This window comes from Mirounga angustirostris, unplaced genomic scaffold, assembly GCF_029215605.1.
Source record: "Mirounga angustirostris isolate CCGP_5_RB_7025 unplaced genomic scaffold, mMirAng1.0.hap1 SCAF_4, whole genome shotgun sequence".
In the NCBI taxonomy this organism is placed as follows: domain Eukaryota; kingdom Metazoa; phylum Chordata; class Mammalia; order Carnivora; family Phocidae; genus Mirounga; species Mirounga angustirostris.
In genome coordinates, this window is record NW_026991712.1 from 128,845,958 (window position 1) to 128,867,512 (window position 21,555).

The 21,555-nt window shown below is 37.4% G+C and overlaps 1 long non-coding RNA gene across 1 annotated transcript in view; it reads left to right on the plus strand.

The window, feature by feature from the left end:
* The window catches only part of LOC135364163 (uncharacterized), a 263,059-nt gene extending 241,776 nt beyond the window's left edge, over window positions 1-21,283 (plus strand). Inside the window, exons 3-4 of the long non-coding RNA XR_010410896.1 lie at window positions 12,712-12,897; window positions 18,553-21,283. This is a non-coding gene — a long non-coding RNA (uncharacterized LOC135364163). The remainder of the gene's footprint in view (window positions 1-12,711; window positions 12,898-18,552) is intronic.
* The last annotated feature ends 272 nt before the right edge of the window (window positions 21,284-21,555 follow it).

The window sequence follows — 21,555 nt, forward strand, 5'->3', positions numbered from 1 at the left end:
AAGATTTGCTTCCAGAATTTTATATATTTTGATTGTTTCCTCTGAATAGTCAAGGGTCCATATTTTTCTGAGTAAAATAAGAAATGTACAGAGAAATCTCAGAATATCACAATACCATTTTCTATTCATCACATTAAGTCAACGTCACTCTTGACTTAATATTGATAGAGCACATTTTATCTCTTTGTATCGAATTAAAATGAGAGGGAGATGGCTACATAGTAGGTCATTTCTGACTTTGCTCCCCCTCTCAAGAAGAACAGGTAACAACTATTCAAAAACAAGACACTGCTGAGAGAATTCTAGAACACAGAAATGAAGCTGAAGAACCCCCTGCTTCAGAGACGAAGATAGATTTCATTAGCAGGGTAAGAGAAGCAGCTAATGTTGACCACACTGACCCTCCTCAAGGCTAGTGCAGCAACATATGGACAGGTCTCCCTTGAGCCTCTGGTTCCTTCAGTGGGAAAGAAGAACCCAGAGATGGGGCACCTGGGTGGCTCAGTCATTAAGCATCTGCCTTCAGCTCAGGTCATGATCTCGGGGTCCTGGGATTGAGCCCAACATCAGGCTCCCTGCTCAGCTGGAAGTCTGCTTCTCCCTCTCCCACTCCCCCTGCTTGTGTTCCCTCTCTCACTGTCTGTCTGTCAAGTAAATAAATAAAATCTTAAAAAAAAAAAAAAAAGAAGAACCCAGAGAGGACAACCAGCACCATGTCCCCCACTCCAGCATTGTGGGTCACTTTCTAAGAGCCCCTAATCTGATCTCCAACCATGGGAATTGCAAGGAAATCTTCCTGGTCAACCACTGGGAATCCGACTGTGACAGAGAACAGAGGAAGGACTTACAACAACCAGCACACAGATCTTGGCAGATTGAGTTCATACCTGCAGAGCCCAACTAGTAATCCCAACCAGTGGTTTGGTTCATCTGCAGAACCAAGGGGATGCATTCTGACCAGGAAATTCAGTGGGATACAGATCTGCCTGATTCGGATCCTCAAATGAAGCATTTTGCCAACTTAAGAGCCCAGTTTGCCCACACACAGGCAAGAGGCAGAATCACAGCCCCACCCAGTGTGGAAAGTGTCTTCCCGCCCCATCTGACCAGAAGGGCTGGCAACAACTCCTAGAAGCAATGTGGCTCAGTGACATTTGAGCCATGGGGTAGGTGGGCAGAGCTGATGGTTTGCAGAGCAGTTAGTGGCCCTGTTCATTTAGGGAACTAGAGGTATAGGTCAACTTGAGTGAAGACAACAAAGAGCTTACTGGCTTTAGAGCTGCTTCTCCCATTGCACTCAAACAGGGAATCTAATTCATTGCCCTCCTTATTGTTGAATACAGCCTTCAGCCTGTCTGATCAGGGAACCTAACCAGAGTACATGGAAAGCTGCATAGACCAGTCAACAGCTCTACATACAGTAGCTTAAACAGAAAGCACAGCCTGTGGCTTCCTCCATCTGTGGAGCAAAATTGGTGGTCTCACCTGACCAGGGAATTCAGTACACACTGTGGCCTGATTTGGGTCCCCAGACAATGAGTTGTGCAGGTTCTGAGTCCCATCCTGGCTGTCCTAGCTGGCAAAAAAAGCTAATTCATACCTACATCCACTACTGAATATAATACCCAGTCCTGACAACCTAGTAAAACTGACCACAGAATCCAGATAACTGCAGAACCCATCCTACAGCCTCACTTTGGTAGGGAAGCAAGCCAGCAGTCCTATCCAACTATTCTCAGCCAGTGGTACCACATCTGCATCCCTGTCCTCAGAGCTTGACCAATTGCCTCACCCCAGAGAAACTATATCAGGCTCCACTTGCCCAGGGACATTACCATCAAATACATCCAGAAACCCAAACTGAGCTGACTGAAGAACTGTCTCTGTCAAAGCAAATCTGTAGTCTAAAAGAGGAGCCCAATCATTCAAATGTGCAGATGTAAGGAATTCAATGTAAGGAATCAAGGATCATGAAAAATCAGGTAAATATGATACCACTAAAGGAAAATAATAAAGCTCCAATAACTGTCCCTAAGGAAATGGAGATCTATGAACTGTCTGACAAAGAATTCAGAATAACCATTTTAAGGAAGTTTAGTGAACTACAAGAAAACACAGATAGACAACTAAACAAAGTTAGGAAAATGATGTGTGAACAAAATGAGAAGTCTGACAAGGGAATTGTAACCATAAAAAACAAACAAACAAACAAAACACCCCAAATCTGAGAGCTGAAAAATACAATAAGTGAACTGAAGAATTCAATAAATAGTTTCAAAAGTAGACTTAACCATGAAGAAGAAATCATCAGTGACCTGGAAGATAAGACATTGGAAATTACCAGTCAGGGGAGCAAAAAGGAAAAAAAGTGATAAAGAGTGGAGAAAGACTATGGGAAGTATGACACACAATAAAAAGAAACAATATTCACATTATGAAGATTCCAGAAGCAAAAGAGAAATAGAAAGGGACAGAAAGTATATTTTAAAAGATAATGGCTGAAAACTTCCTGAACGTGAGAGAAAGATAGACATCCAGATCCATGAGTACCAGAGGATCCCAAATAGGTTGAACCCAAATAGGGCTATAGTAAGACCCATTATAATTAAACTGTCAAAGTCAAAGACAAAGAATTTTAAGAGCAGCAAGAGAAAAGAGAAGTTATGTACAAGGGAACCACCATAAGGCAACTGCAGATTTCTCAACAGAAACTTTTCAGGCCAAGAGAGAATGGGATGATATAGTCAAAATTTTGAAAGAATATAGCTGGCAACCAAGAAGTCTATATCCAATGAAACTGTCCTTCAGAAACAAAGGAGCAATAAAGACAAAAACAAAAGCTGAGTGAGTTCATTACCACCAGACCTGCCTTACAAGAAATGCTAAAGAGTGTTTTTTGACTAGAAGTTAAAGAGCACTAATATGATAAAAACATAAAAAGTGTAAGTCTCACTGATAATGATAAGTATATATTAGATTCTGTGATATGGTAATGTGGTACAAGATTCATTTACAGCTCTAGTTTGAAAATTTTTTTAAAAGATAGTGAAAATAACCATAACTACAATAATCTGTTATTAATTACACAATATAAAACATGTAAATTGTAATAGCAATAACTTAAAATGTGAGGAGGAGGAGAAGTAAAAGGTAAAAGGGTGAAGTTTATGAATTTTATTGAAGTTAAGTTGTTACCAGTATAAAACAAGGTATTATAAGTTTAAGATATTTTATGTAAGCATCAACAGTAACCATAAGGGACAATCCTGTAGTAATTACACAAGAGAACACAACAAAGAAATCAAAGCATACTGATAAGACATCAAAATGTGAAAAAAGATAGCAGGATAAGAAACAAGGAACAATAGATTGACAGGACAACAAGAAAACAGTTAACAAAATGGTAACCAGTAGATCTTTATCAATAATAACTTTAAACATAAACATTAAATTATCCAATTAAAAGGCATAGAATGGTTGAATGGATAAAAAACAAGATCCAACAATATGCTGACTTTAGCCTTAAAATCATACATAGATTGTGAGTGAAGGGATGGAAATGGTATCCCCCCCAAAAAAAGCAGAGGTAGCTACACTTACCCCAGACAAAACAGACTTTAAGCTAAAAATAGTAAAAAGACAAAAAAGACCATTATAGGATAAAGAGGTCAATACATCAAGAAGTTATAACCATTGTAAATATTTTTGCCCCCAATATTGGAGCACCTAAATATAAAGAGCAAAAACTAACAGAACTAAAAGGAGAAATAAATAGTAATACAATAATAGTTGAAGACTATAATATCCCACTTCTGACAATAGATCATCCAGACAGAGAATCAGAAGAAAACAGTGGATTTGAATAATGCTATAGACCAGATGTATTTAACAGATACATGCAGAAGATTCCATCCAACAATGGCAGAATATACATTCTTCTCAAATGCACATGGAACATTTTCTAGGATAGAGCACATTAGGTCACAAAACAAGTCTTAGCATTCAAGAAGATTGAAATCACACCAAATATCTTCTCTGAACACAATGGCATGAAACTAGAAATCAATAACAAGAGAGGAAAACTGGAAAAATCACAAACACATGGAAATTAAACAATACTCTTCTGAACAATTAGTGGATCAAAAAACAAATTAGAGGGGAAATAAAGTTTCTTGAGTTGAATGAAAATGGAAACACAATATACTAGAACTTGTGGGATACAGCAAAAGAGGAATTTTGTAGCAATAAACACCTACCTTAAAAAGCAAAAAATATCTCAAATAAACAACCTAACTCTACACCTTATAGGAAGAGAAGAACAAATTGAGCCCAAAGTTCATGAAGAAAAAGAAATAATAAGATTAGAACAGATATAAATGAAATAAAAAACAGAAAAACAATAGAAGGATTAACCAAAGAAGAGTTAGTTCCTTGAAAAGATAAATAAAATTGACAAACTTTTAGCTAGACTAACCAGGAAAAAAAGGGAAAGGACCCAAATCAACAAACCTATAAATGGAAAAAGAGACATTACAACTGGTAACACAGAAATTCAAAAGATCATAAGCTGCTATGAACAACCATATGCTAACAAACTGGACAACATAGAAGAAATGGAAAAATTCTTAGAAACGTACAACTTATCAATACTGAATAAGGAAGAAATATAAAATCTGAATAGACCAATTGCTAGTAATGATATTAAGCCAGTAATTAAAAATTTCTCAATGAAGAAAAGCCCAGGACCAGATGGCTTCACTGGTGAATTTTACCAAACACTTAAAAAAGAATTAACACCAATCCTTCTCAAACTCCTCCAAAAAATTAAAAAGGAGGGAACACTCCCAAACTCATTTTACAAGGCCAGCAAATTAAAGCACGGATGTTACTTAGAAACTTGAGAATAGATCCAGATAGGGTAAATGACTTACCTGAGGTCTCATATTTGTTCATTCATTTGTTTAGCAGCTATAATTACTTGGCACTGTGCCCCATGCCTGTAATAGAGCAGGAATAAAAAAAGATGCCCTGTCCTAAATAAAGGAGTGGAGCCAATACTAGAAACTTAAGAGCAGGAAAAAAACCACTTCTGCTTCTACTTCCAACATTTTCTCACACCTGGGCTCGCTGTTTTTAAGTATAAAAAAGATTTTCTGTCATGTTATGGTTCTATTTTGACAATGAATTCCATGGTGTAGATTCCATGATATAGCCATACTCCTCCAGGTGGGATAGAGGATAACCATAGAGAAGAAAGAACACACAATTTATTTTTTCAAAGTGTTATGTCACCATATTATAATAATTATTTTTGCTTGGGATCCACAACTAATGTTTTTGCTGACATTAAAAACCAAATCATGCCATTGTTACAACAGATTTATTTTAATAAGCCAAAAATTCCTCACCCAATTTTAGGTTCATTGAGAATTTTGTGACAGTTTTCAGAATAGTTCTGAAAAGGTAAATGACAAACTTTTTATCTTGAGCAGTTTCTCACCAACAAGCTAGAATCATGGACCAGTGATGCCAAAGAGCTTCAAAGTTCACAAACATGTGAAGTTGGAAAAACAATGGGGAAAGTGTCAAGATGTTCTCAAGACTGGTTGATACTCCTAGATCCCTAGGAAGTAAGGTAGCAAGAGACAGAGACCAACTTGTTCATTCTTACGTCAATACCATGTTAAACACATTTCTTGCCAAAACCTTCAGGTGTTCCCTTCTTTAGCTTTTGAGGCTTTTAAATTAATGTAGTAAATTAATGTAGTCTTAGGCAAATCTTTCCTGCTTTATTTCCTTGATACAAAAAGTGTGATGTTCAGTTTAAGCTCAGGTATTTTTAAAACTTCAGCGTGAGTGGCTACAGCCTGTTGACAGAATGTTTTTGGCGATTTGTTATGTAAATGAATCCAATAAAATCCCACACCCCACACCTCCAGCCATCCCTGTATCTTACTGTCTTTCCCTTCCTCCTCTCCCTTTCCCTTCTTCTTCCCACCATATGTTTTCCTTGGTATGTTGCTGATACAGACCCACTGACTCTTCCTCCTTCATCTGTATTGGACCTAATTGTTTCTCTTGTCATAGCTAGGCCCTAGAAAACACTTCTTAGCTCTTAGCTTTAAGTTCATTTCTTCATTCCCTGAATCACTGCTGGATTAGTCTTCCTCATATCCCATTTTTAAATTAGTAAATATCCACTAGCTGTTATAAAATCCAGACTCTTTTTCTTGATCTTTACAAAGTTGTCCATCATCTCATCCTTTCAGAATTCATTTGTAGGTTTGTATCATGTAACACTCATAGGTTTCAATAACTATAGATGGATACACTAGTAGGTACAGATGCGGATAGGTGTATTCTGCAGCTCTGCACACTGAGTGGGCTAGAGAACAATGACACACCAACAATAAGGAGCCCATCTACCTCCAAGATCTTGGCTTTTGCATACCATTCTCCACTAAAAGGAACCAGGGCTTCTTGAAGAAATGGCTGATTCCAGGACTGGGCAAAGAAAGTAAGAGATGATCCCAGAGCACATTGTGACCTAAATCAAAGTACTCCTCGACTAATGGCAGCATGCCACAACACACACGGAAATCAGCCCGAATCAGCTTCTACTGCTCAAATAGGAGATAAACTAAACGCCCAAATAAATAATATTATTAATAAATTAAAATAAAATGGGAATCCATGAATCCTTAGTGATACAAATTTAAAAATTGCAGGATATTTACATAGTCCCAAAATACCTCCCTACAAAAATACTTCTTAAGGGGCGCCTGGGTGGCTCAGTCAGTTAAGCGTATGCCTTCAGCTCAGGTCATGATCCCAGGGTCCCTGCTTCTCACTCTCCCTCTGCCATCCTCCAACCCCACCCCCACCCCCCGCTTGTGCTCTTTGGCTCTATCAAATAAATAAATAAAGTCTTTAAAAAAAAACTTCTTAATTACAAATGAGGAAAGAGTAGCTTTACATTGGACAAACCTGGGAGACACAACTTTAATGAAATGATTAGAATGAACATCATTGTAATGCCGGCAAATCAAAATAATGAGCTACCTGATAATGATGCAATGAGAACACGTGATCACTTTTAGATATTCCTGCCACTGATGCTTAGCCAGAATGTAATCATGAGGGATACCAGATAATCAGTAATAGACACTCTACAAAATCACTGGCTTATAAACTTCAAAAGTGTCAAGATTGTGAAAATCAAGGAAAGACCAAAAGAACTATTCCAGAACAAAGGAGACTAAAGGGACATGAGAATTAAATGCAACATGTGATTCTGAACTAGATTTATTTTGCCACAGTATGCATTTTGGGGACATTTAGTGGAAATTGAATGGGGTTGAGGACTAGATGGTAGTATCAATGTTATTTTTATGATTTTGATAGTTTTATTGTGGCTATATATAAAATGTTCTCATTTGTAGGAAATACACCCTAAAGTATTCCTGGGTATTGGGGCAACATGTTGGCAAGGGACTCTTAAATGGTCCAGGAAATAAATTTTTTTTGCACAGCACCTATACTTTTTCTGTAAATTTGAGACTGTTTCAAAATTAATACAAGTTTTTTAAGTTAAAAGAACAAAAGTCACTTCTGAGTTCCTCATCTAGATATATATAACCGTTGGTAATCTTGGCTTATAGCTTTCCAGCTTTTGCTTCTATATATATACACACACACACACACACATATATATATACACATATATATTCTGTGTGTATATATATATTTAAATATTTTTTTATTATTTAGTATTTAGTGAATCTGATCACACCATTCTTAATATTTTAGTTTTCCTTTTTCACTTAACAATAAGCATGATAATTTTCTCATTTCATTTGATGTTTTCATTACTAAATAATGTAAAATGCTTGCTAGTGTTTCATTATTTGGATTATAACAATTTATTTAGCCAATCTCTTACTTGAGAATATTTAGGTTGTTTTCTTTTTTTAAAATTATATTTATTATTTTATTGCTACATTAGAAATGAAAATAAACTGTGGGAAGTTGCAAACACATGCCATTTCATGAAGATTATGGAGCAATGGTGGCCCCCACTTTAGAAAGTGGCTTATTTTACCTAAGGGCACCTGGCTGGCTCAGTGGGTGGAGGATGGGACTCTCTATCTCCGGGTCATGAGTTCAAGCTCCACACTGGGGCTTTTTTTTTTTTTAAGTGGCTTATACTGTAGGGGGTGAAAGGACTTCTTACACAAAGGTCATCAATGGTGAGATTATTGACAGCATTTACCAGGTGGAGTTTATGCACCAAAGGAAAGTTTAAAAATGAACATAAGGGAACATTGGCTACTTCTGACCTCCTAGCCAGGGACTATGGGTGAAAAGACAACAGAAGGTGCCTAAAATCTCTACAAACACATAGGTTTACAAAAAACAAGTAAAAAACCAGATACTCAGGCAATGCTGAAATTTGCTCTTGAGGGAAGATTCCCATTTTATAGTGTTTGAACACTTTCTTCTACTGGATAGTTTCCTTTGAGGGCAAAGTTTGTTTTTTTGTTGTTCAGTTTTAGTTTTCTTCAGTTTTGACCTGTCAGACTTTACTTCAGACAGTCAGGCTTATCACTCATCTTGACTAAAAGAAAGACTGAAGGTTTGAAAATCACCAAAGGGCCACTGTTGGACTAAATAGGCTCCGCACCCTGAAGGAGGTTAGCCTACCACGCAGAACCTTCTAGATTATTTTCAAATCACTTCTGGTTATTTCCATATGGAAATTTATAGAAATACAATTGCCAAGGGAAGAATATGCATAATTTTAGGGGTTTTGATGCATATTGAAAATTATCTTCCAGAAAAGTGGAATCCAATTACATTACTTTTTTTTTTTTTTTTAAGATTTTATTTATTTATTTGACAGAGAGAGAGATAGCGAGAGCAGGAACACAAGCAGAGGAAGTGGGAGAGGGAGAAACAGGCTTCCCGCTGAGCAGGGAGCCCGACATGGGGCTTGATCCCAGGACCCTGGGATCATGACCTGAGCCAAAGGCAGACACTTAACAACTGAGCCACCCAGGCACCCCCAATTACATTACTCTTATCAAATATTAGTGCCCATTTTCCACAAGCTCACAGATCATGACTATTATAAACCATTTTATCTTTTAGGAAAGAGTCAAAACAAAATATTTTAATTTTCATTTCAATTTTAAGTAGATTATACATTATATTAGTCATTTGTATTTCTCCTTTTGGAAATTTTCCTCTTTGCTTGTTTTCTGTGATAGTATCCTTTTCTACTGTTTTCATTATTCTTAGGAAACAAAACCTTCTCAACTGTGATTTGTCTTTCAGTTTTTTTACATTGCCAAATGTATTTATTTTATTTAGAGTCAAGTTTAAAAAAGCATTTACCACCTGATGATCATCTATTTATATATATCCATCTATTTATATATATTTCAAAAGTTATTTAGTGTGGAATTATTTAAGTATACAGTGTAAAGTAGGGACATAGCTTTTTCTCAGAAAATCACATTGTGAAGATCCAATGTTAGTCACAGAAGACAACAAAACTGCAATGAGCTCTGCTTACTTTGGTCTGCTCGAGGCCTCTGAGGCTCTCCTTCAAACCAAATTATGCCTTGTGTATAGGCCTCATTTCTTGGAGCAGGAGTAGGAGGAGCAATTGTTGAGCTCCAGAAATAGAGTATGTCTATACAGTTTGGGGGACTCAATCAGGTACAGTGAAGCTTTCCACGTGATGGCCCTGGTAGTTTTCCTGTTTGTCATCTCTATCTTGAAGAAATAAAAATCTGTGCTTTTTATAGTGCAGCAGGACAAGTAGAATTGCAATAGCTTAATTTTTTTAAAGAACACATCTATTCAATAAAATGTTTATAGTATCAAGAGGCAAAGGTATCTGTGTACCTGAAGTACGTTGAAAATCAGTGATTTGTTTTCCAATAACTTCCTTCCAAATGAGGCTTAGAGGGGTCCAACGTCTGAAACAACTTTGGACAACAATAATTAAGATTAACCCTTTCTGAGTCTAGATGGCACATTATTTTCTTTCTTAGATTTAGTTTTTATGTTTATCAAAACACGTTCATAGAATAAAGAGTCAAACACTGACAATAACAAAAGTGGTAGCCTTTTTGCCAAACATTTCTGGTTCTCTCCACTTTTGAATCCATGATAGAATTGCATGTTTTTGGTTCCCTTATAAGTTGAGTGGAGCCAATGAGTTGTAAGCAGAAATAGGGTGTGTCACTTCCAGGTTAGAGCATTTGATTATGAAAGTGAGACTCTCCAGAGCTTTATTCACTATGATACAGTGCCTGGCAACATTTAACACAGTAGTAGCTGCTCCATTAGCCTGAGTCTATGGGAATACAATGAACAGAGGCTGCTGCTGTCAGCAATGGACATTTAATGTAAGCAAGAAATAAACATTTGTGTTTATAGTCACTGAGATTTTGAGATTTTTTTTTTGCAACATAACCTCATCTATCCTAATTGATATAATGATAGTAATGCATTAATTATTTTTTTATTTTGTGTTATTTATCACAACTCTTCAATTATGTTAATTTACTTTCATTATTTTATGTTAACTTATATTACTTATTTATATTTATTAGCTTATTATGATAATTATTATAAGAGCAAACACATAGTTCTTACGATGTGCCAAGCACTATTCTAGTGCTTTACATACAGTTCTTGATTTAATCTTTAAAGTTATTCACTGAGATAAGTACTATTATTATCCCCATTTTATACATGATTAAACTGAGGAACAAGGAGGTTGAGTAACTTGTTCAAGTAAGTGGTAGAACTGAATTTTGAACCCAGGCAGTTCTTCACAGAGACCAACTTTGGCCAACAAACCTGAAAGCCTAGAAGTGTTGGTGTGGAGGCTTAGCTAGAGAAGAATTCACTTCTAGGCTTTCAGGTTTGTTGGCCAAATTGCTTTGTCACTGTATGACAGAGGATCTGGCTTTTCGCTGGCTTGGCTGGTGTAAGCCTCTCTGGTCCAAGAGGCTACTTGCAATTCCTTGTCATGTCAACCTTTCCATGGCCATTCACAACCTGGAAGCTGATTTCTTCAAGGTCAGCAGGAGAGTCTCTCTAGGGCATGCTAGCAAGATGAAGATATATATGTGTATGTATATCATAATGTGACATTGAATTATCGAGTTAACATTGGAGTGACTTCTTATTACCTTTACCATATTACTTAACTTACTTATGGAAGTGTCAGCCCATCATCCTTGCCATATGATGTATTCTAATCATGGGAGTAACATCCCATCACCTTTGCTGTACTCTATTTGTTAGAAGCAGGTCAACATCCCACTCACACTCAAAGATGGGGATTATATGGTGTGAAGCACTGGACGGTGGTCAACCTAGGGTCTGTCCACTATAAATGGCAAGAGAAAATGGAAGTGGAAGGACAAATAGAAAATACCCATGATATTTTCCAAATAATATATGTACAGAACTCTATAAAAAGGGAAAAGACATTCAAAGGAATAAAAAGAGGCCTTGGATATTAAGCATATGATTGAAGTTTTAAAAATTAAATCACATTAATTTCTAATTAAATTTTAAATTTAATTTTTTACATTTTTTAAGTTAAAATATGATTGCAGAAAGTTTTTTTAAAGCCTCTATCATATTTTTTAATATCCAAGGGCCTTTTTTTTTAATATTCCTTCTCCTTTTTACAGAATTCTGTGCATGTATTATGGATATATTGCTTCCTTTTATCTCAAAGTATTTTAACAATGGTTATATTTTTCAATGTTTCTCCTTCCTGCATAGCTTTGTTTTTTTTAAGTTTCTTTTATTTGTTTTTCTGGGTTTCAACCTTCCATGTTAGGTGCTTGCCTCCAAGATCTAGTGATTGTTAACTATTGACTTGTATTTAAGAATGTGGAATTAAAAAGCTGAGTGGTAGCTCTGTGATTGTGGATGGGGTTTGCCTACTGGATTCTTCTCCGTAAGATGACCTCACTGGGTGCTTTCATGCCCCTTCAACTGTTAGCATTTTGGGATCCATTTTCTTGCACTGGTCAGTTCCAGAAAAGACTCTTTCAATCATGTGTGTGGAGGGCTTATGTTTAGCTGTACACTTTTGGGGTGCTTAGAGATGGGAGAAGCCTAGAGACCTCAAGATTAAGTGAGGAAATGTACACTGGATCCCTGAACTGTACCTGGTATCCCCCTGCTCAGAGAATAAACCTCTAGTCTCTTCAGCTGAGTGGAATGCAGGAGGGAATCTGACAAATTAACCGCATTCAATAACGTCCCCCAACTCTAGCCCCACCTTCATCTCCACTTCCAGAGGTAGGAGTGCTGCCAGTTCCTGAAACTCTTCAGGTTTCCTGGGCATAAATCATATTGCCTCTCAGCTTTTCCCACTAACAGCTTAAGGGGCTGTTTTCTCAAATCTGCAAGGTCAGTTACCACTCATCCACATGTTTTCCAGCTTCTGAAGTTGCTGTTGCTGCCTTCTTTCCCATTCTCTCTGTCTTTGTAATTTGTCTGTTTAAAAACAAACAACTCAACAGGTTTCAGGGAAGAATTGAATGCAAATGTGTATATTCAAGTCACCCTTTTTAACCTGAAGTGATGGCTCTCAATTTACATTATTGATTTTATACAGTATCAAATTTTATATTCTGCCATATTTCTGATAATTTCATTTTTTTTCTCTAGGAATGACAAGATGTTACACTGGGATATCATCATTTCCTACCCTCCCCCCCATCTCACCCTCTGTCTGAACCAAACTTCTAACATGCTCAAAGAGTCATCTTTCTCAAACCCACCCCCATACTGAGGAACATACTCTCCCCTTTCTGACCAACAAAGGATTATTGGGATCTACAGCTTGTGTATCAGGTATCTTACTACATTGAAGACAGCTGGTCCTTTAAAGGAGGGTTTAGACATGCATGCAGTATGGAGAAATGGCAAAAGCAAATACCCTCTTGTTTAGGATCAGAAGAGCTAACTTTGAGTACTGGGTCTTCTCTGAGTCTAATTTTTCATTCATAAAAGAGAATAATACTATTTACTTCACAAGGTTGCTGTGAAGTTTCAAAGGATAATACATACAAAGTATGTAGCAAAGGTAGATTATAAATTTAGGATGGTAGATTAAAACTGTACCAGAAAAATATGTCCCTTAGAGGAAAAAAAATCCACCACAACAACCAAAGAATAATATGGTCAGTAAACTGGGGCGCCTGGGTGGCTCAGTTGTTAAGCGTCTGCCTTCGGCTCAGGTCATGATCCCAGGGTCCTGGGATCAAGCCCCACATCGGGCTCCCTGCTCCGTGGGAAGCCTGCTTCTCCCTCTCCCACTCCCCCTGTTTGTATTCCCTCTCTCACTGTGTGTCTCTCTGTCAAATAAATAAATAAATAAATAAATAAATAAATAAATAAATAAATAAATAAATAAATAAAATCTTTAAAAAAAAAATATGGTCAGTAAACTTCAAAATATAGCAACTGTGAATAAGAACCGCATTCTGAAAAGCTTTGACTCCCGAACAACCACCCTCCTATCCTGTTTAAAGACCAGTTTGGTAACTAAACTGAAATGAGCCGAAGCCTGAGAGTGTCTCTCACAAAACATGAATGGAAAATCTCCCCCAAGTAAGCCCTATGGAAAGCATTTGATAAGGTCTCAGAAGACAGGTGATAGATCAGGGTCAAGATAGTGAATGGTAGCAGTGGTAGCCTGAAAGATGATTAAATTTGGGGTATAATTTGAAGGTAGAGCCTACAAGATTGGCTGTATGAGAGAAACAGTGCAGTCAAGGATAATCCCAAGTTCTTTTGGTGTGAAGAACTGAAAATATGGAATTGCCAATAGTGGAGTTAGGGAGGATTATAGGAGAGTAGGTTTAGGTCGGTGTGTGGGAGAGATAAGAAGCTGAGTTTTGGACATGTTTGAGACACCTATTAGACATTTAAGTAGAGTTGTCAAGTCAATTAAGCAGTTGGATATGGAAGTGGTCTGGGCTAGAGATATAAATTTGACAAGCATCAGAATATATATATGTGTTTGTGTATATATGAAAGTGTGTGTGTCATGAGATTGAGTCAGTTTGTCATGAACTCAAAGAATAAGGGCAAAAAGAGAGGCACTCTGTACCTAAAGAAAGAAAGTGATAATTAAAATATTATGAAATTAATGGATAATTATAAAGGACAATGAACACAATAATAATTGCTGTAAATTGCTAATATAACAGAATTATTTAAGATGATAAAAAATACAGATAAAAAAAGGGATTAAAACAAGTAGGAGGGGCTAATTAATATGTATGCAAGACAAGATAATCCAACATATGGATAATCAATTTCCTAACAGTAGAGAAGCCAAATAGAACAACTGAGCAATAATAGAAAGTATAAACATGTTTGCAGAATAAACTAACATTTGAATTGGACCGGTAAAGATTTTATACTTTGCTTGCTAGTTTGAGTAGTATACATAATTGACATTCCTAATGGAGAGCTTTCATTTATTTAAAGCACTACTTTTATGTCAGTATTCTACAGGGTCCAATTTGTTACAGGTAATACAGAAAAATCTAGTGCGTGTTCTTTTTTGTTTTGTTTTGGCTGAGAGTTCTCTGTAACCCACTTTAAAACCTATTTGCAAATGCCCATGTCATAAGTCTTGAAGCTAGTAGTGCTCTTGCATTTCTTTTTCTACCAGTTAACTATTGTGTTTACTCAGATTTAGTTTTGTCTTCAAACTGATCATGACAACTATGCAGTTATAGCAATCATCTCACTTAAGTGAATATGATATAAACCTATGAAATATGAAAGTAAAGGAGCCTTTTTTTCCCTCTGAAAACCAAGGTTGGGAGATCTCTGGTTTGGATATAAAAGGTTGTAAGAAACCATTGCTCTCTACCTAATTACCAAAAACAAGCTGGATAAGATTTAGAAACCACTGTAGAGCTGAGAACACAAAGAAACCTAAATTAACCATATTCCAGAAAATGACATGCCTTCATAGAAGAGAAGAGACACATGGCTGTTCTCATGCCTTTTGGAAAGCAGGGGTAGGAAGAATTTACCAGGGGTAAGGAAAAGGAGAAAACAAACTTTTAAAGAACTTTTAATGGCTACAAATGGGCAGATATCACAGGTTGGAATTACATGGAGCCACAGCGGCAGACAAATCAGCATCCACCCACCTCCTCTTCTCTGAGGTCTTCTGGCAGTGCTTGGGGTAGTAAACCAAAGCCTGAGAGCAGAGCAGGAGAGCTGGGAGAGTGCTAGGCAGGCAGCCAGAAGAGAACAAGGAATAGGGCAGGAGCACTGAAGAGACCCATTCAAGGCATTCTGCAATTTCAGTGACTGATGTTGATGAGTGAGGCCCGGAGATAAGAGAAAGCTTTCCAAGTCATTCTGGACCTTCACGGAGTATAAGCAGGTACCCTTTGAAGTTAGCAGCAGGGCAAGAGGGAGGAGAGAGATTTCAGGTTCATAAATCCTGAAGCAGGACCAGAGAGCAAAGAGAACTTCCAAGCAATTCCAAAATCTGACATTCTTACTGTAAGCAGAGAGAGAGAGAGAAAGAGAGTTCCCATAGTTCAGAAAGCTTAAATCATTGTTCTAAGGCATAAAGAGATCTCAGGAGTACCCATCAGTGCTCAGAGCCTTTTTTCCTACTGATAGAAAAATCTCAATCTCATCCTCAAAACATTTATTTTTTTAAAAGATTTAAAAGATTTTATTTATTTATTTGACAGAGAGAGAAAGTGAGGGAGCACAAGCATGGGGAGCAGCAGAGGGAGAGGGAGAAGCAGACTCCCCGCCGAGCAGGGAGCCAGATGCAGGGCTCGATCCCAGGACCCTGAGGTCATGACCCGAGCGGAAGGCAGATGCTTAACTGACTGAGCCACCCAAGCACCCCTCATCCTCAAAACATTTAAAGCCAGTTGTGAATTGAATCAAACTAACGCTGCAAAAAAGACCAGATCCACCTCGACCACAACTCAGAATCACTCAGCACCCTGTCCGCACTCAAGCATTTTCGCAGGAAAAAGAGTGTGCGCTCTTTTCTGGAGGCAAATATTATTTACTTTATTCTCTATTATTCTTTTAGGAAAAAAATATCTGGAATAAAATAGAATTTTACAAGATACAGAAGCAAGAAAATGTGCTTAAGAGAGGAAGCAGTCAGTAGAAGCAGACTCAGAGATGAGCCAGCTGTTGGAATTATCGGATCAGAACTTTACATAACAATTATTCAAATACTAAAGGATCTCATGAAAAAGGTGAAAAACATGCTTGAAGAGATGAGAAATATAAGCATGACATAGGAACTATAAAATAGAGCCACAGCTGGGGCGCCTGGGTGGCTCAGTCGTTAAGCGCCTGCCTTCGGGTCATGATCCCAGGGTCCTGGGATCGAGCCCTGCATCGGGCTCCCTGCTCGGCAGGAAGCCTGTCTCTCCCTCTGCCACTCCCCCTGCTTGTGTTCCCTCTCTCGCTGTGTGTCTCTCTCTCTCAAATAAATAAATAAAATCTTTAAAAAAAAAAAATAGAGCCACAGCTAGGATAGAGGAGCGAAATCTGAGTTTTGTATGTGTATGGTGCTTGGCACTTAGATTTATGCCCAAACAATCCCATGCAGAGAGGGCCGTAAGTTAGAAAGAAGGAGAAGGAAGAGGAGAAGGAGGAATAGTGATGTTTGGTATGCTATGATGCCTAATAGAAGCAGCAGTGAAGGTCAGCGAATGTGCTAACACCCCAAGGGAACCAGAATAGCAAACATCTCAAGATTACTCACTCAGTTTATTCATAAAAATACAGTACAAGAGCATGTACTGAGGTTGTTGCAGGGCTCTGAGGTCTTGCAGAACACATGGAGACAAAAAGCAATGATACCCGGGTGATTACCATTAATATTATACCAGCTATAAAACAGGTTGATGAGGCCTGCTTGAACTCAGGTTTTGATAAATTATAACAAACTAATTTCCTTTCTTCCAGAACGTTCATGACAGGGAACGTTGCTTATTTCCTTCTGCATATAAAGTTGCTCAGTTGATATAACACATTTACTTAAGAGTTCAAAGAATATTCACCTTGTTTTAATATAACCTCCTATTGATCTAAACCACAGGTGTTCTACTAACATTTCCATTTGTTCTTGGGAGAAATCAACAGTCTTTCTCTCCTTTTGTTTGGCATTCTTCTTTTCCCAGAGCACAGCTTATTGTGTGAGGCTATGCCTTTTCTATTTTCATTTTATAAAAGCTACTAGGAGCTGTTTTAGTTACCTGACATTTATCTAGACAATGTCTTATTCTCAGCTCAGCTGTTTCTATTTCTGGTGAAACTTGCCTATACTTAATAGACCTTTTCTACCTTAATTAATTGCTTAGTAGCACTGCATTTCAACTCCACTAAGTTGATTGCCATCAATAGTTTTAACTTTACCAGCCTTCAGTTCAGGTTTTGGTGTGATTTGAACAAGCATACAACCTTGTCAAAAATGGATTAATAATGGATAAGTGGTTAATCCAAAAATGGATTAACTGTGTCCTTAAGACTCAGTTATATTCTTAGCAGAGATTCAATTGAAAGCCACTTTTTAAAAAGGTAATACAGGTGACATATAGTACTAAGTTGAGTCTAAAATTAATACAGATAATGACTTCCCTCTACTTATGTGCAACAGAATCTCCTAGAAATATTTAAGCCGTGTACCACTTGTGATTTTTTTTCAGATTGATTTTATTTATTTATTTATTTATTTATTTATTTATTTATTTATTTATTTATTTATTTATTTAAGAAAGAATGTGTACACAAGCAGGAGGAGGGGGAGAGGGAGACAAAAAATCTCAAACCGACTCCACGCTGAGTGCAGAGCCCCACGCAGGACCTTATCTCACGATCCTGAGATCATGACCTGAACCAAAATCAAGAGTCAAGACACTCACCAGACTGAGCCAACCAGCTGTCTGACCTCTTGTGACTTTTAACCCTATATTTGCAACAACACTTGCATCTATTAGATAAAATGTAACAATGGTAGTTACTGAATGCTTAGTTGCATGTATCCAGAGTTTTGGTTTAAAAAAAAAAACACTCTAAAGTTTACTATAAAGTCAAATAAGGGTACTCCTCAATATTTGTGCGAGTGTATGTGCTTTTTGAGTATTAATGGCTAAATTCATACCAGTACAAAGGTAGGGAAAAAAGTGCGAGGCATCTGGGGCAACCAAACTGCATTAGTCTTGTTTATCATACATAACAAATGCCAGATAGAAATCTGAACTTACAAAGTCAACCTATTAACAGTTGATTAATAGATAATTTTCTAAAGCATTTGCTGCTGGGTACTTTTAAATTGTAGACCCTGAAAAGTATTAAAATGCTTGCCACTTTTACTGCCAAAGGCAAGGTACGTGCACCTTTGCCACACTAAAGCTGAGCCGTGGGTATAACAAACGAGTTCTGGGTATGCCTCACAGCCAAGTGTCTTTTATTTCCTTTTTTATCTCTCTGCCACAGGAACTTCTAAACAGATACAGTTGCTGCTAACAGTTTTATCCACATCTCAACCAAATTTGTCTCGGAAACTTGGCATTTAGCCGTGGTTGTAAAGCTGCTGCCACCCCTAGTCACCACTGGGGGTGTGCCTGAGAAGAAGACGACTCACAAATCAAGGAAAGCAGTGCGCCTGAGAGGACCAGAGTTCAGGGTCTCCTGCCCCAGTGTTCTTGCAGCCTGACTTTGCATCCCAAGTTTTCTTCTTCCATTTATTCAGAGTAGAAGCACAAAGAGTAGAGTTTGTGACTTCAAGTTCATTTACATAAGTGCATTGTTCCAACCCACCCATTTGTGACCTGGGCAGGGCTGAATTTCTAATTTCTGTAACCCTAGGTAAGAAAAGATTCAAATGACCCACATAAAGTTAGCAATGAAGGGTTTTAAAAACAACAAACACACACACACAAAACTTGTTCTTCTAAAGTGAAAAGTTTCAGATTATTTTAAAATAAAATGGATTAGCAAAACCATGGCTTCTTTTCCCTACACCGACCCAAGTATAATTATGGATTTTGTTTTTAACCTTTTATTTCCTTTTTTCTCTGACTCTTTAAGCGATTATATTCAGAACTGATGGAATGTTGTGCTCCATTAATAGTTCAAAATAAGGGCACCTGGGTGGCTCATTCGGTTAAGCGACTGCCTTCGGCTCAGGTCATGATCCCACGGTCGAGCCCCACATCGGGCTCCCTGCTCGGCGGGGCAGCCTGCTTCTCCTTCTCCCTCTGCCTGTCGCTCCCCCTGCTTGTGCTCTCTCTCTCTCTGTCAAATAAATAAAATCTTAAAAAAAGAAAGAGTTCAAAAGAGATTTGCTCAAAATTAAAAACTTTTGGGCTTCAAAGATACTATCAAGAAAATGAAAAGTCAACCCACAGACTGGAAGAAAATATTTGCAAATCATATATCCAGTAAGGGATTTGTATCCACAATACATTAAAAATTCTTATGGGTTGATAAATAGAAAACAACCTAATTAAAAAATGGGCAAAAGATTTGAATAGACATTTCTCCAAAAAGATACACAAATCGCTAATAAGCACATGAAAAGACTATCATCATCATCATTGGTCATTAGGGAAATACAAATCAAAACCCCAGTGAGACCAATTTTTCACCCAGTAGAATGGCTATAATAAAAAAGACGGACAGTAACAAGTGTTGGCAAGAATGTGGTGAAATTGGAACTCATACATTGCTGGTGGGAATGTAAACCAATACAGATATTTTGCAAAACAGTTTAGAAGTTTCTTAAGTTAATCAGAGATTTACCATATGACTCAGTAATTCTACTCCTACTCACAAAAATTGAAAACATATATCCATATACAAACTTGTGCACAAATGTTTGTAGCAGCATCAATAACAATATCCAAAAAGTTGAAACAACTCAAGTATCTCTGATGAGATGAATGGATAGTCTATATAATAGAACACTATTCATCAAAGAAGGGATAACACGCTGCAACATGGATGAACCTCTAAATCTCAAACATCTTAGTGAAAGAGCCTGACATAAAAGAGCACATATTCTATCTATATGAAATGCCCCCAAAAGGCAAATATTTAGAGACGAAAAGTAGATTATTGGTTGGATAGGGCTGGGAGCGAAATTGAGGGTGATTGTAAACAGGCACAACGTTTCCTTTTAGGATGGTGACAACATTCTAAAATCAGATTCTATAAATTCACAAGAATTCATTGAATTGTACATTAAAATGAGTGAATTTTATGGTTGATAAATTATATCTCAATAAAGCTGGTGAAAAATATTATTATGAGTTCTAACCCAGATCTTGAGAGAAACTACCACTTACCAGATGGTATTCTTAATTTTGGTGGGCTTCACTTCATTGTACAGGTTTATTAAGACCCAGACTTGTCAGTGTATTTAGAAAAATGCAAGTTTGGTATTTATTTTGTGGAAGTTATCTGGGCATTTGGTTTGGGGAACCAGGAGCAGAACTGGGGTGATAGGGCACATGCTCTTACATGGGCTTGTTATTTGATGATGACTGACAAGATCCAGGAAGATGCCCAAGATGCTCATCTAATTCCACCTTTGAAACTCCAGTTTCTTCCAAGGATTCTCCAATGAATTCCATGGAGAAAGATGCCCTGAACATAACTCCTGACAAAAATATTTCCTGACTGTTGTCAACAAGAAGAGATTGTCTTAAGTTAGAGGATGTATTAAGTAATGTTAAACCTGACAAGATAGGACTCCAATTTCAAGAGCTTTTAATAACATCTTCCTATAGACCTTAAATTTGGTGAAAAACTTGTAAAGTGCCTTCCAGAACAAAGGCAAAGAAGAAAGCTCTTGTTTCTGTATCATTTCCCAGAGAACAAAGACCATGCTAGCGCTAAATAAAGCTAAATGCCTTTGTGTCTGCTTTTACCGCTACACCTGTTTTTTTTCTGGTGGGATAAATAAAGAAATGGAAAGTATGCTCTAACAACCTTCAAGTCTCTGTCCAAACTTATATATGAAGTGTAGAGGTCCAAGTTCCAACCTGTTTGTTATTTTGAGTGAAAAAATTTTCTCTGAACATGTAAAATAGGCACATTAAGAAGCCAAATATACATTAGTTACCTGCTCCCATCCTCCATTCCCCCCCCTCTTTTTTAAAGGATATATTCTGCATGATGGAGGCTAAAAGGGGGCAGCTGTGCCACAGTAGTGGACCCTAAATCGCTGAGCAAAAATGAGAGAGGAGACGCTCTGATTGCTCGCAGTACAGGAGTGAATATGCACTCTCAACCACAAATCAAGCGAACTGAAAAAAAAAAAAAAAGGCCCAATCAAGGCAGTAATGGCCTCCACTTCACAATCAGACAAGTGCTCCTTACTTGAAAAATCCTACCATTTATAGCTGATTGCTAACCCTGGCCTCATTTCTAATCTAAAGGGCGAGTAATAATTTGGAAAAGGAATTATAACAACTTCCCAACAATTTAGCAAAT